At 39.4% G+C, this 20,437-nt stretch overlaps 1 protein-coding gene across 2 annotated transcripts in view; it reads right to left on the reverse strand.

The window, feature by feature from the left end:
- The window catches only part of BCLAF3 (BCLAF1 and THRAP3 family member 3), a 333,169-nt gene that overhangs the window by 29,459 nt on the left and 283,273 nt on the right, over nucleotides 1-20,437 (reverse strand). The window lies entirely within an intron of this gene.

The raw sequence follows: 20,437 nt of genomic DNA on the forward strand, positions 1-20,437 counted from the left end.
TTACCGAAGACACCCATCAACATATAGCAGACAGACAAACCAGTACTGAAAACTATCAGCAGAGGTAATGGTATACGAGTATATTGTCGATCTGAAAAGGGAGGTAGGAGATGAATCCCTACGATGGATAACAGAGAACCCTTGAAAAGATTTCCCATAAGTGAAACCATAAAAATCAACAGGCAATACTCTCTTTACGTCCCTCTGACAAACACTGTACTCTGAGAGGAATTGGGCTTCAGAATGCTTAGAAGCTCTTATCATAGAAGAAATCATAAAAATCAAGCACTAACTTATCTCACCACCTACATAGGAGGCAAAGTTTGTAAAAAATGAAGTATATGTGTGGTGGGAGGTGTATTTATAGGCATTTGAGGTTTGGGAAATTTTGCCCCTCCTGGTAGGAATGTATATCCCATACATCACTAGCTCATGGACTCTTGCCATTTACATGAAAGAAAGCAATGTGTGTGTAAAAATGAAAATCCACACACTTTCTCCATTTTTTTTGGCTAAAACAGTTGCATTAAAAGGTATAAAAAAAAACCATATACAATACCTTGGGGTCTCAACTTCTGAAATATATGCACGTTCATGGCGAGCAAATAAATTGGGGTATGTAAAAAGGTCCCCCAAAAGAAGATAGTCAAAGAAGATATGTTACATTTGAAAAAATCAAACACATGTCAGAAGTTTGGCATTGCAAACCCCAAACAACCCAACAAACCTATGCATAGGTGGTATCACTGTACTCAGGAGATCTTGTTTAACAAATATTGGGGTGTTCTTTGGCAGTAACACATAGACAGGAACTAAGACTCCATGCCTAAAGTACGTGTGTGAAAAAATGTCCCAAATAGGACATGGGTGCATGATGACAGATGTGAAAATTCCAAGTTAGAAAACTGGAATGTGTCCCCTAAAAAATAAGGCCTTTTAGCTCCCCTGAGAACCTGACAAACCTATTCATGGGTGGTATCACTGTACTCAGGAGATGTTGTTGAACACATATTAAGGTGTTTTTTGTCAGTAACACATAACAGGAACTGAGAATCCATGCCTAAAGTACAATGTGTGTGAAAAATAACACACAAAAATTACTACCCAAAAGTTTGACAAAGACTGGTGGTTGAATTAGTGCATGGAAAGTGTTAAAATACCAGCATTTCAAATACCCTATGGTGCCTACTTTTAAATTGCATTGGCCAGCTTCAGAAATGTCCCAAATAGGACATGGGTGCATTATGACAGATGTGAAAAAGTTGGAAAACTGGAAAACAGCCCCTAAAAATAAGGTCTTTTAGTTCCCTGAGAACCCAACAAACCTATTCATGGGTGGTATCACTGTACTCAGGAGATGTTGCTATTTGGCAGTAACCCTTAACGTTCTCAGTAAATGTATTCTTAAATTGCTATTTTGTAAAAACAATCACCACTTTTTTTTCCCCCTTCAAACTTTGACAAAGATTGGTCGTAAAATGGTTGCATGAAAAGAGTCAAAATACCCCAAGTTTAATACCTTAGGTTGTCTTCTTTTAAAAAAATATATACATGTGAAGGGTTATTCGTGGATTCCTGACAGATATCAGTGTTCCAATGCAACTATAGCTAATTTTGAAAAAAAAAATGGTTTGGAAATAGCAAAGTGCTACTTGTACTTATTGCCCTAAAACTTGAAAAAAAGCAAAGAACATATAAACATTGAGCATTTCTAAACTCAGGACAAAATTTTGAAACTATTTAGCATGTGTGTTTTTTGGTGGATGTAGATGTGTAACATATTTTGGGGGCCAAAGTAAGAAAAAGTTTTTTTTCATTTTTTTTTTTCATCATATTTTATAAAAAAAATGTATAGTAAATTATAAGATATGATAAAAATAATGGCATCCTTAGAAAGTCAATTTAACGGGGAAAAAATGGTATATAATATGTGTGGGTACAGTAAATGAGTAAGAGGAAAAACAAAATGTATGCTTACCTGATAAATTTCTTTCTTTCTGGACATAGAGAGTCCACAACGTCATTCCAATTACTAGTGGGATATTCACTCCTGACCAGCAGAATGCATTGGCTCAAATGGAGCCTGCTGCAAAACTTTAAGCACAAGGTTCAAACTCCAAGGAGGAGCAACAGGTTTAAACACAGGCCTGATTCTGACCAGAGCCTGACAAAAAGACTGAACATCTGGCACATCCGCCAGACGTTTGTGTAAAAGAATAGACAGTGCAGAAATCTAACCCTTCAGAGAACTGACTGACAAACCCTTCTCTAGACCTTCCTGGAGAAAAGACAAAATTCTAGGAATCATGACCCTACTCTAAGAGAAGCCCTTTGAATCACACCAATATAGGTATTTGTGCCATACCTTATGGCAAATCTTACGAGTAACCGGTTTGCGAGCCTGAAGCATAGTATCAATGACTGACGATGAAAATCCATGTTTAACCAAAACTAAGCGCTCAACCTCCAAGCAGTCAGCTTCAGAGAAACTAAATTTTGATAGAGGAAAGGACCCTGAGTTAGAAGGTCCTTCCTCAGAGGTAACCTCCAAGGAGGAAGAGATGACATCTTCACTAGGTCTGCAAACCAGATCCTGCGAGGCCATGCAGGGGCTATTAGAATCACAGACGCTCTCTCCTACTTGATACGAGCAATGACTCATGGAAGAAGAGCAAAAGGAGGGAAAAGGTATGCTAAACCGAAATCCCAAGGAACCGCCAGACTATCTATCAGGGCGGCCTGAGGATCTCTTGACCTTGAACCGTAACTTGGAAGCTTGGCGTTCTGATGAGACACCATCAGATCCAAGTCCAGCACCCCCCACTTGAGAGTTAACTCCGGATGAAGAGCCTACTCCCCGGGATGAAAAGTCTGTCTGTTCAGAAAATCCGCCTCCCAGTTGTCCACTCCTGGAATGTGGATGGCAGATAGAAGACAATCGTGGGCCTCCGCCCACTGAATAATGCGAGTCACCTCCTTCATGGCCAAGGAACTCCAAGTTCCTCCTTGGTGGTTGATGTAAGCCACTGAGGTGATGTTGTCCGACTGGAATCTGATAGACCGGGCTAAAGACAACTGAGGCCAAACCATCAAGGCATTGAAGATCGCTCTCAACTCCAAGATGTTTATGGGTAGAGAAGACTCCTCCAGAGTCCACAAGTCCTGAGCCTTTAACGAGCCCCACACTGCTCCCCAGCCTAGCAAGCTGGTGTCCGTGGTCACTATCACCCAGTAGGGTCTCTGAAAGCATGTGCCCTGAAATAGATGATCCTGAGAAATTCACCACTAGAGAGTCTCTTGTTAATGGATCCAAATCTATATTCTGAGATAGATCTGAATGGTCTCCGTTCCATTGCCTGAGCATGCATAATTGCAGAGCTCTCAGAAGAAATCGAGCAAAAGGAATGTCCATGGAAGCGACCACCAGACCAATTAACTCCATGCATTGAGCCACTGATGGACGAACAGTAGACTGAAGAGAGAGGCAGGAAGTGAGAAGCTTGGATTTTCTGACCTCTGTCAGAAAAATCTTCATACATAGGGAATCTATGATGGTCCCTAAGAAACACACTATTGTAGTTGGAACAAGGGAACTCTTCTCCAGATTCACTTTCCATCCGTGGAAACGTAGAAAAGACAACAAGATCTCGGTATGAGAGTTTGGTAGCTTAAAAGATGACGCCTGAACCAATATATTGTCCAGGTAAGGCGCCACCGCAATTCCCTGAGACCCGACAACTGCCAAGAGTGCCCCCACAACCTTTGTGAAAATTCTGGGGGCTGTGGCAAGACCAAACGGAAGAGCAACAAATTGAAAGTGTTTGTCTAGAAAAGCGAATCTCAGGAACTGGTGATGATCCCTGTGAATGGGAACATGAAGATATGCGTTCTTCAGGTCTATGGTCGACATGAACTGACCCTCTTGGACCAAAGGAAGAATGGAAAGAATGGTTTCCATTATGAAGGATGCTACCCTGAGAAATTTGTTGACATTTTAGGTCTAAAATAGGTTGAAAAGTTCCCTCTTTTTTGTGAACCACAAACACAGATTTGAATAAAATCCTAGACCCTGTTTCCTTACTGGGACTGGAACAATCACTCCCAGGGAGGAAAGGTCCTGAACACAGCTTAAGAATGCCTCTCTTTTTACCTAATCTTCAGATAATCTTGAGAGGAGAAATCTGCTTCTAGGGAGGACAAGTCTTGAACTCTATTTTGTAACCCTGAGATATCATGTACACAGCCCAAGGGTCTGAGACATTGCATATACAGGCTTGTAGTAACAAGAAAAGTCTGCCCCCCACTAAATCTAATCCCGGACAGGGGGCAGACCCTTCATGCTGACTTAGTCTCAGATATAGGCTTCTTTGATTGCTTCCCCTTATTTAAAGTCTAATTGGATCTCCAAGAGAACTGGGACTGCTCCAGCTTGAAGGAAGAGGAAGACTTTTGAACAAAAATTAGAATTTTTTAGTAGAATGGACCCCTTTCCACCCATAATTTCAGAAACTATCTCTGCCAGACCAGGACCAAACAGGGTCTTACTCTTGTAAGGTAGCGACAGGAGCTTGGACTTGGAGGTAACATCAGCCACAGACCCCTGCAGGCCAGAACAGTGAAGCCAGACATCTTAGCTCCCAGTCTAATGACTTGCATGTTGGCATCAGAGATAAAGGAATTGCCACTTTGAGAGCCTTGATCCTATCTTGGATCTCCTCTAACAGAATCTGCTCTAAAATCAACTCGGACAAAGCATCACACCAATAAGATGCTGCGCTTGTTACCGTAGCAATACAAACAGCAGGTTGTCATTGTAATCCCTGATGAACATACATTTTCTTTAAATAAGCCTCCAGCTTTTTGTCCATGGGATCCTTAAAAGAACAGTTATCCTCTATAGGAATCGTGGTTTTCTTGGCCAGAGTAGAAATAGCTCCTTCCACCTTAAGCACAGTGTGCCATGAGTCCCGAATGAAGTCAGCAACAGGAAACATCTTTTTAAAAACAGGAGACAGGGAAAAAAGAATCCCTGGCTTATCCCATTCCTGTGCTATGATCTCCGAAACACGGTCTGGAACAGGAAACACTTCCACAGAGGAAGGAACATCATAGTATTTATAAAGCTTACTAGATTTTTTAGGATTGACAGCAACAGAAGAATCAGAGTCGTCCAAAGTAGCCAGTACCTCTTTTAGAAGTAAACAAAGGTGTTCAAGCTTAAATCTGAAGTTTACTTCTTCAGAATCAGTCAAAGGATTTATACTGTCAGAATCTGAGATCTCATCCTCAGAAGCAACCGAGGTATCCTCCTCATCCGACTTATGGTTTAAGGTCAACCATCGCAGAAGAAGATGGAACAAACACCTTATTATCAGAAAACAGAATTTATGCTTACCTGATAAATTACTTTCTCCAACGGTGTGTCCGGTCCACGGCGTCATCCTTACTTGTGGGAATATCTCTTCCCCAACAGGAAATGGCAAAGAGTCCCAGCAAAGCTGGCCATATAGTCCCTCCTAGGCTCCGCCCACCCCAGTCATTCGACCGACGGACAGGAGGAAAAAATAGGAGAAACCATAGGGTGTCGTGGTGACTGTAGTTAAAGAAAATAATTCATCGGACCTGATTAAAAAACCACCTACACCTACAAGTAAGGATGACGCCGTGGACCGGACACACCGTTGGAGAAAGTAATTTATCAGGTAAGCATAAATTCTGTTTTCTCCAACATTGGTGTGTCCGGTCCACGGCGTCATCCTTACTTGTAGGAACCAATACCAAAGCTTTAGGACACGGATGAAGGGAGGGAGCAAATCAGGTCACCTAAACGGAAGGCACCACGGCTTGCAAAACCTTTCTCCCAAAAATAGCCTCCGAAGAAGCAAAAGTATCAAATTTGTAAAATTTGGCAAAAGTGTGCAGTGAAGACCAAGTCGCTGCCTTACATATCTGATCAACAGAAGCCTCGTTCTTGAAGGCCCATGTGGAAGCTACAGCCCTAGTGGAGTGAGCTGTGATTCTTTCAGGAGGCTGCCGTCCGGCAGTCTCATAAGCCAATCGGATGATGCTTTTAAGCCAAAAGGAAAGAGAGGTAGAAGTTGCTTTTTGACCTCTCCTTTTACCAGAATACGACAAACAGAGAAGAAGTTTGTCTGAACTCTTTTGTAGCTTCTAAGTAGAACTTTAGAGCACGGACTACATCTAAATTGTGTAGCAAATGTTCCTTCTTTGAAACTGGATTCGGACACAAAGAAGGTACAACTATCTCCTGATTAATATTTTTGTTGGAAACAACCTTTGGTAGAAAACCAGGCTTAGTACGCAGAACAACCTTATCTGAATGGAACACCAGATAGGGTGGAGTACATTGTAGAGCAGATAACTCAGAAACTCTTCTAGCAGAAGAAATAGCAACCAAAAACAAAACTTTCCAAGATAACAACTTAATATCTATGGAATGTAAAGGTTCAAACGGAACCCCTTGAAGAACTGAAAGAACTAGATTTAAACTCCAGGGAGGAGTCAAAGGTCTGTAAACAGGCTTGATCCTAACCAAAGCCTGAACAAATGCTTGAACATCTGGCACAACTGCCAGTCGTTTGTGAAGTAGGACAGATAAAGCAGAAATCTGTCCCTTTAGAGAACTCGCAGATAATCCTTTATCCAAACCTTCTTGTAGAAAGGAAAGAATCCTAGGAATCTTTATCTTATTCCATGGGAATCCCTTGGATTCACACCAGCAGATATATCTTTTCCATATTTTATGGTAAATCTTTCTAGTTACCGGTTTTCTGGCTTGAACCAGAGTATCTATCACGGAATCTGAAAACCCACGCTTTGATAGAATCAAGCGTTCAATCTCCAAGCCGTCAGCTGGAGGGAGACCAGATTTGGATGTTCGAATGGACCCTAAACAAGAAGGTCCTGTCTCAAAGGTAGCTTCCATGGTGGAACCGATGACATATTCACCAGGTCTGCATACCAAGTCCTGCGTGGCCACGCAGGAGCTATCAAGATCACCGAGGCCCTCTCCTGTTTGATCCTGGCTACCAGCCTGGGAATGAGAGGAAACGGTGGAAACACATAAGCTAGGTTGAAGGTCCAAGGCGCTACTAGTGCATCCACTAGAGTCGCCTTGGGATCCCTGGATCTGGACCCGTAGCAAGGAACCTTGAAGTTCTGACGAGACGCCATCAGATCCATATCTGGAATGCCCCATAGTTGCGTCAACTGGGCAAAGATCTCCGGGTGGAGTTCCCACTCCCCCGGATGGAATGTCTGACGACTCAAATAATCCGCTTCCCAGTTTTCCACACCTGGGATGTGGATCGCAGATAGGTGGCAGGAGTGATTCTCCGCCCATTGTATTATTTTGGTCACTTCTTTCATCGCTAGGGAACTCCTTGTTCCCCCCTGATGATTGAGATACGCAACAGTCGTCATGTTGTCTGATTGGAATCTTATGAATCTGGCCTTTGCTAGTTGAGGCCAAGCCCTGAGAGCATTGAATATCGCTCTTAGTTCCAGAATGTTTATCGGGAGAAGAGACTCTTCCCGAGACCACAGTCCCTGAGCTTTCAGGGATTCCCAGACCGCGCCCCAGCCCACTAGGCTGGCGTCGGTCGTGACGATGACCCACTCTGGACTGCGGAAGCTCATTCCCTGGGATAGGTGATCCTGGGTTAGCCACCAATGGAGTGAGTCTCTGGTCTTCTGATCTACTTGAATCACTGGAGACAAGTCTGTATAGTCCCCATTCCACTGTTTCAGCATGCACAGTTGTAATGGTCTTAGATGAATTCGCGCAAAAGGAACTATGTCCATTGCTGCAACCATCAAACCTACTACTTCCATGCACTGAGCTACGGAAGGACGAGGAATAGAATGAAGAACTTGACAAGCGTTTAGAAGTTTTGACTTTCTGACTTCTGTCAAGAAAATCCTCATTTCTAAGGAATCTATTATTGTTCCCAAGAAGGGAACTCTTGTCGACGGAGACAGGGAACTTTTTTCTATGTTCACCTTCCATCCGTGAGATCTGAGAAAGGCCAGAACGATGTCTGAGTGAGCCTTTGCCTTTGAAAGAGACGACGCTTGTACTAGAATGTCATCCAAGTACGGTACTACTGCAATGCCCCTTGGTCTTAGAACCGCTAGAAGGGATCCGAGTACCTTTGTGAAAATCCTTGGAGCAGTGGCTAACCCGAATGGGAGTGCCACAAACTGGTAATGTTTGTCCAGAAAGGCGAACCTTAGGAACTGATGATGTTCTTTGTGGATAGGGATATGTAGATACGCATCCTTTAGATCCACGGTAGTCATAAATTGACCTTCCTGAATTGTGGGTAGAATCGTTCGAATGGTTTCCATCTTGAACGATGGTACTCTGAGAAATTTGTTTAGGATCTTTAAATCCAGGATTGGTCTGAAAGTTCCCTCTTTTTTGGGAACTACAAACAGATTTGAGTAAAATCCCATTCCTTGTTCCGCCGTTGGAACTGGGTGTATCACCCCCATCTTTAACAGGTCTTCTACACAATGTAAGAATGCCTGTCTGTTTATTTGGTTTGAGGATAAGTGAGACATGTGGAACCTTCCCCTTGGGGGTAGTTCCTTGAATTCCAGAAGATAACCCTGAGAAACTATTTCTAGCGTCCAGGGATCCTGAACATCTCTTGCCCAAGCCTGAGCAAAGAGAGAGAGTCTGCCCCCCACTAGATCCGGTCCCGGATCGGGGGCTACTCCTTCATGCTGTTTTGTTAGCAGCGGCAGGCTTCTTGGCCTGCTTACCCTTGTTCCAGCCTTGCATCGGTTTCCAGGCTGGTTTGGTCTGTGAGGTATTACCCTCTTGCTTAGAGGATGCAGAATTAGAGCCCGGTCCGTTCCTGAAATTACGAAAGGAACGAAAATTAGACTTATTCTTGGCTTTGAAAGGCCTATCTTGTGGGAGGGCGTGGCCCTTTCCCCCAGTGATGTCTGAGATAATCTCTTTCAATTCTGGCCCAAAGAGAGTTTTACCCTTGAAGGGGATATTAAGCAATTTTGTCTTGGATGATACATCCGCTGACCAAGACTTTAGCCAAAGCGCTCTGCGCGCCACAATTGCAAACCCTGAATATTTCGCCGCTAATCTAGCTATTTGCAAAGCGGCATATAAAATAAAGGAGTTAGCCAACTTAAGTGCGTGAACTCTGTCCATAACCTCCTCATATGGAGTCTCTCTACTGAGCGACTTTTCTAGTTCCTCGAAACCAGAACCACGCTGCTGTAGTGACAGGAACAATGCACGAAATGGGTTGAAGAAGGTAACCTTGCTGTATAAAAATCTTTTTAAGCAAACCCTCCAATTTTTTATCCATAGGATCTTTGAAAGCACAATTATCCTCGATAGGAATAGTAGTGCGCTTGTTTAGAGTAGAAACTGCCCCCTCGAACTTAGGGACTGTCTGCCATAAGTCCTTTCTGGGGTCGACCATAGGAAATAATTTCTTAAATATAGGAGGGGGAACAAAAGGTATGCCGGGCTTCTCCCATTCCTTATTCACTATGTCTGCCACCCGCTTGGGTATAGGAAAAGCGTCAGGGTGCACCGGAACCTCTAGGAACTTGTCCATCTTGCATAATTTTTCTGGAATGACCAGGTTGTCACAATCATCCAGAGTAGATAACACCTCCTTAAGCAGTGCGCAGAGATGTTCTAATTTAAATTTAAATGTCACAACATCAGGTTCAGCCTGTTGGGAAATTTTTCCTGAATCTGAAATTTCCCCATCTGACAAAACCTCCCTCATGGCCCCTTCAGATTGGTGTGAGGGTATGACAGAACTATTATCATCAGCGCCCTCCTGCTCTTCAGTGTTTAAAACAGAGCAATCGCGCTTTCTCTGATATGCAGGCATTTTGGATAAAATATTTGCTATGGAGTTATCCATTACAGCCGTCAATTGTTGCATGGTAATAAGCATTGGCGTGCTAGAAGTACTAGGGGCCTCCTGCGTGGGCAAAACTGGTGTAGACACAGAAGGAGATGATGTAGAACCATGTCTACTCCCTTCATCTGAAGAATCATCTTGGGCAACTTCATTATCTGTGACAGTACTGTCCTTACTTTGTTTGGACGCTTTGGCACAATTATCACATAATTTAGAAGGGGGAGACACATTGACTTTCATACATATAGAACATAGCTTATCTGAAGGCACAGACATGTTAAACAGGCTTAAACTTGTCAGTAAAACACAAAAACCGTTTTAAAACAAAACCGTTACTGTCTCTTTAAATTTTAAACAGAGCACACTTTATTACTGAATATGTGAAAAAATATGAAGGAATTACCAAAAATTCACCACAGTGTCTTAAAGCATTAAAAGTATTGCACACCAATTTTCAGAGCTTTAACCCTTAAAATAACGAAACCGGAGCCGGTTACAGTTTTAACTAGGGTTGCACCGATACCATTTTTTTAAGACTGAGTACAAGTACCGATACTTTTTTTCAAATACTCACCGATACCAATTACCGATACTTTTTTATGTCATGACAGTTTACCTAGCACATTACAGAGTAATGATTTAAGATCACTTCTTTATAATTATGAACTGTATCTCAAAAGACATTTTGAAATAATAAAACAGATTTATGTGCTTGTGGACACAAAGTTTACAGAACATGTTTATAAATAAAAATATTACAATAACATGTTAATAATAACAACAATAAATAACAGCTGCAGCAGCTAGGGCTGGAAAGCTACAATTTAAAGCGGGGATTACTGGATGCAATTGGGTTGTAGGGTGCCTATATAACTCATCAATCTAACATTTGTACTTAATACAAAGTAATATAAGTTAATTCTGAAAATAATATTGAGGAAGGAGTATCCCAGTAATCCTCTTTGAGAAAAATGGGGGATTTGCATTCTACTGACTCAGTCCAGCCCTGGCTAAGGTTGTTCCTCAGAGTACAGTATGTTTTGAGCATAATTGTGCAAGAGGAGAACTAGCAGTATAACAGGCAATCTAGCAATTAGAATATTTTTTCAAAAGTTAGTGGAAAGTTCTTATTAAGGAACAGAAGCATCTCTGCATGTTCAGCTATAAGTCTGCTTCTGCTATCAGTAAGGACGTTTGACGCTAAGCTGAACAGTCTTTCACTTTTCACACTACTGCATGGGTCAGAAAGATATTTTTGGGCCATTAAATGTCAGTTTATTAACTGCCCAGTACTTCCGGGGTTTGTCTGAATGACTGCTCTGATGTACAATAATACAAATAACAGCAATTTGTATTGGCAGAACAATTTTTAGTTTAGTCTCCACTCGAGCTTAAAATGAAATGGGAACATGCAGTTTGAAAAACTTCACAAGATGGCGTATGGGTAGGAATTGGAGGTATCGGTTTAAGTATCGGTGCATTTGCATGAGTACAAGTACTCATGCAAATACTTGGTATCGGTACCGATACCGATACTAGTATCGGTATCGGTGCAACCCTAGTTTTAACCCCTCTACAGTCCCAGCTACAGCCTTTGCTGCGACTCTACCAAGCCCAGAGGGGAATACGATACCAAATGACGCCTTATAGGAACTTTTCCAACTATTTTCAGGTCCTCACACATGCATCTGCATGTCTTGCTCTCAAAAACAACTGCGCAGTAATGGCGCGAAAATGAGGCTCAGCCTACAACTGGGAAGGCCCTTCCTGACTGGAAAAAGGTGTCTAACATAGTGCCTGACGTTAAAAAACGTTCCCCAAGTTTATAAATGTGAAAAACCAGCATAAACATGTATAAAATGCCCAAATAAAGCAATCGATTTTGCCCATAAAAGTGTCTACCAGTTTTATAGCCCATATTAAGCCCTTTATTCTGCGTGAGACTAAGAAAATGGCTTACCGGTCCCCATGAGGGGAAATGACAGCCTTCCAGCATTACACAGTCTTGTTAGAAATATGGCTAGTCATACCTTAAGCAGAAAAGTCTGCTAACTGTTTCCCCCAACTGAAGTTACTTCATCTCAACAGTCCTATGTGGAAACAGCAAAGGATTTTAGTTACTGTCTGCTAAAATCATCTTCCTCTCACAAACAGAATTCTTCATCTTTTTCTGTTTCAGAGTAAATAGTACATACCAGCACTATTTTAAAATAACAAACTCTTGATAGTAGAATAAAAAACTACAACTAAACACCACATACTCTTAACCATCTCCGTGGAGATGTTGCCTGTGCAACGGCAAAGAGAATGACTGGGGTGGGCGGAGCCTAGGAGGGACTATATGGCCAGCTTTGCTGGGACTCTTTGCCATTTCCTGTTGGGGAAGAGATATTCCCACAAGTAAGGATGACGCCGTGGAGCGGACACACCAATGTTGGAGAAATATGCTTTTAATTCCTCTTGCGCTTACCCGCCATGGGAAAAGCAGATAAAGCCCCAGACACTGCAGAAGATATCTGTGCAGCAAAATCTATAGGCAAATAAACGCCTCCAGTAGGCTGAGAGGAACTGCAGGGCACTGTATGTGATGCCATTGAGCCTCGGGACGTTTGAGGAGAAAGTTGTGGCATATCCTGAACTGCATTATCCTGAGAGACAATAGGCTCAGAAGGCAGTAATTTGTCTTTAAACTATAGAGCCCTAGCTAAACGAGGAACAAAATTGCATAGGCAAAACAATATGGGCCTCTAAACATAATAAACATTTGTCAAGAGAAACAGACTGTTCAGTGTCCATAGCTGAATAATTTCCCCCAAAATTAAAGGAATGAACACTAAATCAAAAAATCACAACCTATCACTTTAAGAATTTTTTTTAGCCTCAGAGCGCAAAAAAACTAAGTATAAAATAACAAACACACAAATTGCGCCTCTACACCTCAGTCAGCCTGAGGTGCCCTACCTGAACCTTCACCAGATATCACAGAAACCCTTGCATAAATGGCAAACAAGTCACAGGAGAAAAACTTGCATCAGCACGACGCCCCTCTGCTCAGAGTCTCAAGCGGAAAGCCTACAGTCACATGACCGGCACAAAGAGAACTGCGTAATAACCTAAAAGCGTGCGTCTCTTAGTGAAAATTAAAACCGGAAAAGTGAAAATTATTATCCTATCCATCATAGCTACCCTATTTTTACTCTCATCCAATAGATCTGTACTATAGCCTTTTTCCAAAAATTTATTCTATGATGGATAGAGCTTCGCTTATAGATAACCAATCTAGAAGTACCAAACAAGAGAAACGTCAGAAAGATTAGGAATGCAATCCCAAATTTGTAACCCAATTTAGTAATCAACACTATAAAATCAAGAACATTCTGAACAAACATTTGAAAGTTCTTAAATTAGATCCAGTTTTAAACCAAATATTAGGAGATAAACCTGAAGTAATTTTCGGGAGAAATAAGGATATTAAAAATTACATTGCACCTACCAAATTGAGAAAACCAAATAAAGTGGAATCTGTGACTGGTTGGTGTGGTGGAAGCAATGGCCTATATCCATGTAAAACAGTGGATTGCGTTATGTGCCCTTTGATAGGAAAAAATAGTGTACATTTTACTAATTTTGATGGTACTAAAAAATATACTTGTAAAAGTAGATGCACATGCCACTCCACATACGTTGTCTATCAGTTAACCTGTAAATGTGGGCTTATCTATATTGGTCGTACGACACGGAAGATAAAATATAGAATTAGAGAACAAATCAGAAATATTGAGTCAGGATTTGAAAACCATAGTGTATCTCGTCATTTTCATACACATCACAATCGCAATCCCTTAGATTTAAGTATTAAAATTGTTGAATGGGTCACACCAAGTGTCTGGGATACAAATAGACTACTGAGACTCAGGAAAAGGGAAACCTTTTGGAATAAAACTTTAAATTGTATGGAGCCTAATGGGTTAAATATAGTATTAGACATACAGGTTTTCTCATGAAATGTAATGTGAATATTTAATAAGTAAAAATTATCTTTTTTAATGTTATATAAATATCAGGTAATATATATCAAGTTTTTTTTATGACTATAGGTACTTTTGGGAGAATTGTGGAATGTATTAATTTGTTTTATAGTTTTATTAATTATTGTATTTTATGCATTTTATGATTCACATATTTATATACATTATTAATGTAATGTATGTATTTTAAGTGAAATGCTCTGCTGAGTTTATGCAACATTTATTCCTTGTTTTAATGTTATCAAGGTGCCGCTATGTTCTCTTTAACTGTATCTAACTTGTATCTTTCAAAGGACACACCTCATTGGCCCGATAAGTGGAAGTGTGTGTATTTCACAATGTTTATAGAGAGCATTGCAGTACCTGGAATAATCACTCTTGAGAAAGTCCCGCTGTGTCGGGACGAAACGTGTAGAGACCCGCCCCCCTTTCTGATCCTGTTTGGCCGCCGTAGATCCCGGTCTGCAGTTGAGAACTTATCGGTTTGTGTGCCGAGGGTCAAGGTATTTACTTACCGTTTGTGTCAATCTTTTTTTACTTGCGGACAGATACAACCTGCTTCTTCATATCAGCACACGGATTTTAAGGAGCCCAGGCAGACTTTGCGAATATCGACATTTACCAGGACCGGGTAGGATAAGTTACATATGTAACGTTAACACATTGTGTTCTTTACTGTTTTTAACCATATATCTTGTGAGTTGCCACTTTTTGTGTGTGCACATGTATTAAAGGATCATTACTCTACACTTGAGTCTGCGCTATTCTCCTCTCTTTCAGAAAAATTATGTTACAAGGTCTGTGGAACCACCTTTAAAAGAGGAGCTGTCTGATTTTCTTTTTGGAGACATATCTATATTTGTATTGCATATTGATTTGTCTATGAATATTGGACCACATAGGGTCTGTTTCTGCATTTTTGTTCTGAGAGTATATTTGTATACACTGAGGGTGTTGTATTTTCCACACATTTAATAACGTATATTTTTTGATATTTTTATTACCCAATATTCACATATAGATTTAGGATTAGCGCTACTTGGTGTACTTAGTTACACTATTTCTGTGTTTAAACCCCAATCCTTGCATCCAGGGAAAAGTACCCATAAAAGGAATAAATATCTTCAGACACTAACTTCACGTCCTCCATTGACAGAGGCAAAGAGAATGACTGGGGGTTATAGGTAAGGGAAGTGACAATTAACAACTCTGCTGGGGTGCTCTTTGCCCCTCCTGCTGGCCAGGAGTGAATACCCCACTAGTAATTAAAATGACGTAGTGGAATCTCCATGTCTTAGGGAAAAAATTACAGCTAAACACAAACACAGCAGAAATGTAAAAATAGCTCTGGTCCCAAACGGTCAGAAAATTGAAAAGGGCTGTGGTCACTAAAGGGTTAAAGGGGCATGAAACACAAAAAAAAATTCTTTCATGATTTAGAAAGAGCATGCAATTTTAAACAACTTTCTAATTTACTTCTATTGTCTAATTTACTTCCTTCTCTTGATATCCTTTGCCGAAAAGCATATATAGATAGGCTCAGAATCTGCTGATTGGTGGCTGCACATAGATGCCTCGTGTGATTGGCTAACCTATGTGCATTGCAATTTCTTCAACAAAGGATATCTAAAGAATGAAGCAAATTAAATAATAGAAGTAAATTTGAATGTTTAAAACTGTATTTTCTATCTATGGTTAAGGAGATATTTATCATATCTTTAAAATAAATAAAATAATGGCATTAAATGGGAAAATGGCACATTTAAATAAGTGATAGGGTGCAATTTACTGATAGTATCTTTCAATAAAAATGAAGGACTTAAAGGGACAGTCAACACCAGAATTGTTGTTGTTTAAAAAGAAAGATAATCCCTTTATTACCCATTCCCCAGTTTTGCATAACCAACACAGTTATAATAATACACGTTTTACCTCTGTAATTATCTTGTATCTAAGCTTCTGCTGACTGCCCCCTTATTTCAGTTCTTTTGACAGACATGCAGTTTAGCCAATCAGTGCTCATTCCTAGGTCACTTTACGTGCATAAGCTCAATGTTATCTATATGAAACATGTGAACTAATGCCCTCTAGTGGTCAAAATTTATTCAGATTAGAGGCAGTCTTCAAGGTCTAAGAAATTAGCATTTGAACCTCCTAGTTTTAGCTTTCAACTAAGAATACCAAGAGAACAAAGCAAAAATGGTGATAAAAGTAAATTGGGAAGTTGTTTAAAATTGCATGCCCTATTTAAAACATGAAAGTTTTTTTTGGACTTGACTGTCCCTTTAAAATCTGTGCCTCAACATAAAAAAACATTCAGTTACATGCAGCATAAAGGCGTGGGGGTGGGGGTCATAGCTTAAATTTCTAGTTTCCATTAAGAGAGATGAACCAAGGAATTGACATGATTTTTGAGTGAGGCGTTACATTTTTACATGGACTATGATTTTCTATTTAATAAATAACTACGTTTGTTTAAATTTATTTATTGATTAAAGGGACATGAAATCAAATTTTTGTCTTTCATGATTTAGAAAGAGCGTTCAATTTTAAACAACTTTCCAATTTATTTCTTTTATCTACTTTGCTTCATTATTTTGATATCCTTTATTGAAAAACATATCTAAATAGGCTCAGAAGCTGCTGATTGGTGGCTGCACATAGATGCCTAGTGTGATTGTCACACCCATGTGCATTGCTATTTCTTCAACAAAGGATATCTAAAGAATTAAGCAAATAATAGAAGTAAATTGGAGTGTTTAAAATTGTATTCTCTATCTGTATCACAAAAGAAAAATGCTGTGTTTCATGTCCCTTTAAGGCTCACTAATGTGTTAGTTTAATATGGGAGTTGTAACTAGTTACATTTAGTAATCATATTAATGTATATGGTTAAAATGGAATATACAGGTAAAAAACCCTTTATCCAAACTGCTTGGGGACAGAAAAGGTTTTGAGTTTGTGATATTTGTATATTTGCATCTGTAAAATGGGGCAGCTGGGAGAGTGGATGGTACCAAAGTGTAAACAACAATATCTTATGTAATTAAGGCAATATCATGTCATAATACAGCTTTTACATACAAACTAAAGGTAATACTTATGTATACATAGTACCCTCTGAAAGATAGTACAGTACTGTAATTAGAAAGGTAATATTTGTTCTTTTAAATAAAAATACACTAGTATTTGCATTTCAAAACACAGGCAACAAACCAAAAAAAAACAGGCAGAAAAGAATGCGACTTTGATTGCAGTTAAAAATTGGTAATTTTATTAATGTTATTTAAAAAAAAAAAAATCTGGATTTTGGGATAAATCTCTATTCTTGAATTTCAGATTTGGGGATTTGTACCTGTACTAATTGCTTGTATTTATTTGAATATTAAGCTTCAGTTCAATTTTTATACATATTTTTAACTTTGATTAAAAAAAAATATACAAATTGATTGGCAAATGGAATGTTTCTTTGCCTATATCTATATATATATATATATATATATATATATCATGGAAAGCATATAAATTTGATTAAATTAATAAACTTTGAATACATAGGATTAATTAATAACAGGATGTAATTAATGCGACAACTATCAAAATCACAAATGCATTTACGTATATTCTGTGCAATGTTCAGTAGGAAGCCCCAAGGCAGAACTTGCAGTGATCTGAGATGTCATAGCAGAAAGAACAGGACACATGCAGGAACTGTTATTGCTTTAACTTTACAGCGCTGCTCCACATCAGGCTGATTTCTTCAAACAGAGCTTTGCTCTGGCTGCACTGTGTAAGTTTTACTTAACACAGCACATCCACAGCAAAGTGCTGTTTGAAGTGAACAGTAAAATATGCAGTAGAGCTGCAAAGCAGTGGCACATCGATTGTTAAATGGCTCTCAGATTTTTTTCAAATCCGCCCCCTAGCCTTTCCCAGTCTGCAATTTTATGTTTTAATAAAATATATCTTATTTCAAATGATTTAATTGATTATTCAATGTGCACCCTCAGACCAACTTCTCCTCCATCCCCTGAACACAAAGCACCAGCTGGGTGTCCGGACTAGGCAAGGTGTTTATCTCTAAGTGTTTGTCCTTCAGAGTCTGGAGTCTGGACTGTTAAAGCCCACACACAGTGCAGTGCTATAGCCTGTACTGTGCGCGGGTTTATACAAGCTTAAAATGGAAAAAAAAACGGCAGTGACATCACTAAAGCTCCAGTGCGAAGCTTAGTGTGCTGCAGCTGCTAGGATAAGGATAGGATCATACTATTAGAGCCCGCCCTGGACATTAACCAGTGACAGACACGCTTATAGTAATTGTATAGGGCAGCCCTGACGATCCTGCCTCTGTTCCCTGGTGTGCAGTGCTAAACCCCCTCCTGCCTCTGTATAGCATGGACCTCTTATCCCTTCTTACAAGGCTCAAGCACAAAAAAAAAAAAAAACACACCACTGTGTCATTGACCTGGAAATGCAGCAGCCACTGGTGGTGGTGTCACCCCCTGAAGCTTGTCACACAGGTGCGGTCCGCACCCCCCTAGTGACCCCACTGTTGAGAAGCATCTTATAATATGAAACTAATCTATTGTGTAGTGACTATAACGGCATTTTGTACTTACATATTTTTTAATGGATTGCAATAATTATCAATTGTATAGGCCTGCCTTTTTAATGATCAGTACACCGGACATGAAGACATGACAATGCCTGTAGACTGTAAGCCAAGGCTTGACAAACCTATTATCCAGGGAGCCATTGGTTCCTAGAATTTTACCTAAGGCTCCTAACTTTTTAAATTAGTCTCCATATATCTATAATACAGTTATCACTGTCAGGCTCCTAAAAGTATGATTGGCTCCTAAATTTTAAACAAATTTGTTGACCCCTTCTGTAAGCTATTTTATTTAGTTCCTATGTATATGGTGTGGACAGCCGGTTTACCTTCTAGCTCAGGACATTAAGGGCCAGATTATGAATGGAGCGCAAATGTGAGTGATAAGGGGTTTATCATGGGTGTTTGCGCTCGTAGGGCTTATCACTCGTATTACGAATTGAAAGTAAGCGCAATAGCGATTTATGCTAGAATGATTACCGTGACTTCAGAGTTCTGGTTAACTGTTTTGCAAAACAAAAAATTGTCACAAAACACATAAAAAATACATTACAAAATACAGTTACACTCGTAATAACACTAATAAAAAAAAAATTAAAAAATATTTCACGCAAAAGTTATAAGGGCTCAAAGACAGGCTTAAGGGTTTTAACATTTAGATACATACTTATACATGTCTTAATATGCATATGGTATGTATGAATGTATATATATATACACACATAGATATACACACACACATATGTATTTATACGTGTATATACATAGACATATATACAGTATAAATGTGCATTAGAGCCCTTTGAAATTAAGAAGACTCCTAGACCTGTAAAAAGCTAAAACTGCCAAAAAACCCTATGACTCCCCCAGGGTTTGTCAAAAGCTGAGGTGTAGCTGAAACATTTAGAGCCATACTCTGATTGGCACCTGTGAATTTCAGTTGATTTGAGATATACCACACACACAGAAAAGTTTGTTTAACTGATCAGCATCATGAAGGACTGTAGAGGTTTTGGAAGTGCTGTATCCGGACTAAATGAGGAACCACGGTAAGACAGCCAAACTAGCCCAGTCTAAGTACTATGTAATTCACTCACAAGAAGAGATTGGAGGAAATTAAAGAATAACAAGTGAGTAATGGACTGACCGTGGAACCGCTCACTAGAAGGTATTGAACTGTTACCATACCTCTTACAGTAATGCGTGTCCAATTACACACTGGGGAGCCAAACTTTCAGAGCACCTACTTTATTTATGTATTTATATTAGCACAAACTATAAAGTTTTAAATAAGTTTGGCGGAGCGTAGGGTTTTAACACTGTAGAGTCTTACTTTTTACATTGTATGATTCTTGAATGTTTTAATACATCTAGTATTTTATTATCTATGTCTAAGATATGCATGCTATATATCTTGATCTAATGCTAGATTTGTATATACCTTCAAAGAGGGTTTTAACTTAAATGTGTGACTGATCTATTAGTGATTCTAATAAGGATACCAGTGCTGGTTACATATATATTATATACTGTATATATATTCTGTATTTAATATTTATTGTGTTTTAACTATGTATTTAGTATAAATATTTCCATTCCAATGTTCTTTACATAGTAGAATATGTTCTAAGTATTTATAAATATATATTCCTATATATATCTGTATATATCTATACCTATAAATAATCATGTGTATATATATATAGGTCAGATATATATTGTACAAAAAAAAACATCAGCTATATGTAGAAATATTTATTTATGAATAGAAGATAGCGCACATGAGAATATGCGATTGGGTTTACGCGAGAGTGTGGTGCTAGGATTTTTTCCACTTTTTTTTCTCCATTGACTTCTAGGGGGAA

The sequence above is a fragment of the Bombina bombina genome, chromosome 3, assembly GCF_027579735.1.
Source record: "Bombina bombina isolate aBomBom1 chromosome 3, aBomBom1.pri, whole genome shotgun sequence".
Lineage (NCBI taxonomy): Eukaryota > Metazoa > Chordata > Amphibia > Anura > Bombinatoridae > Bombina > Bombina bombina.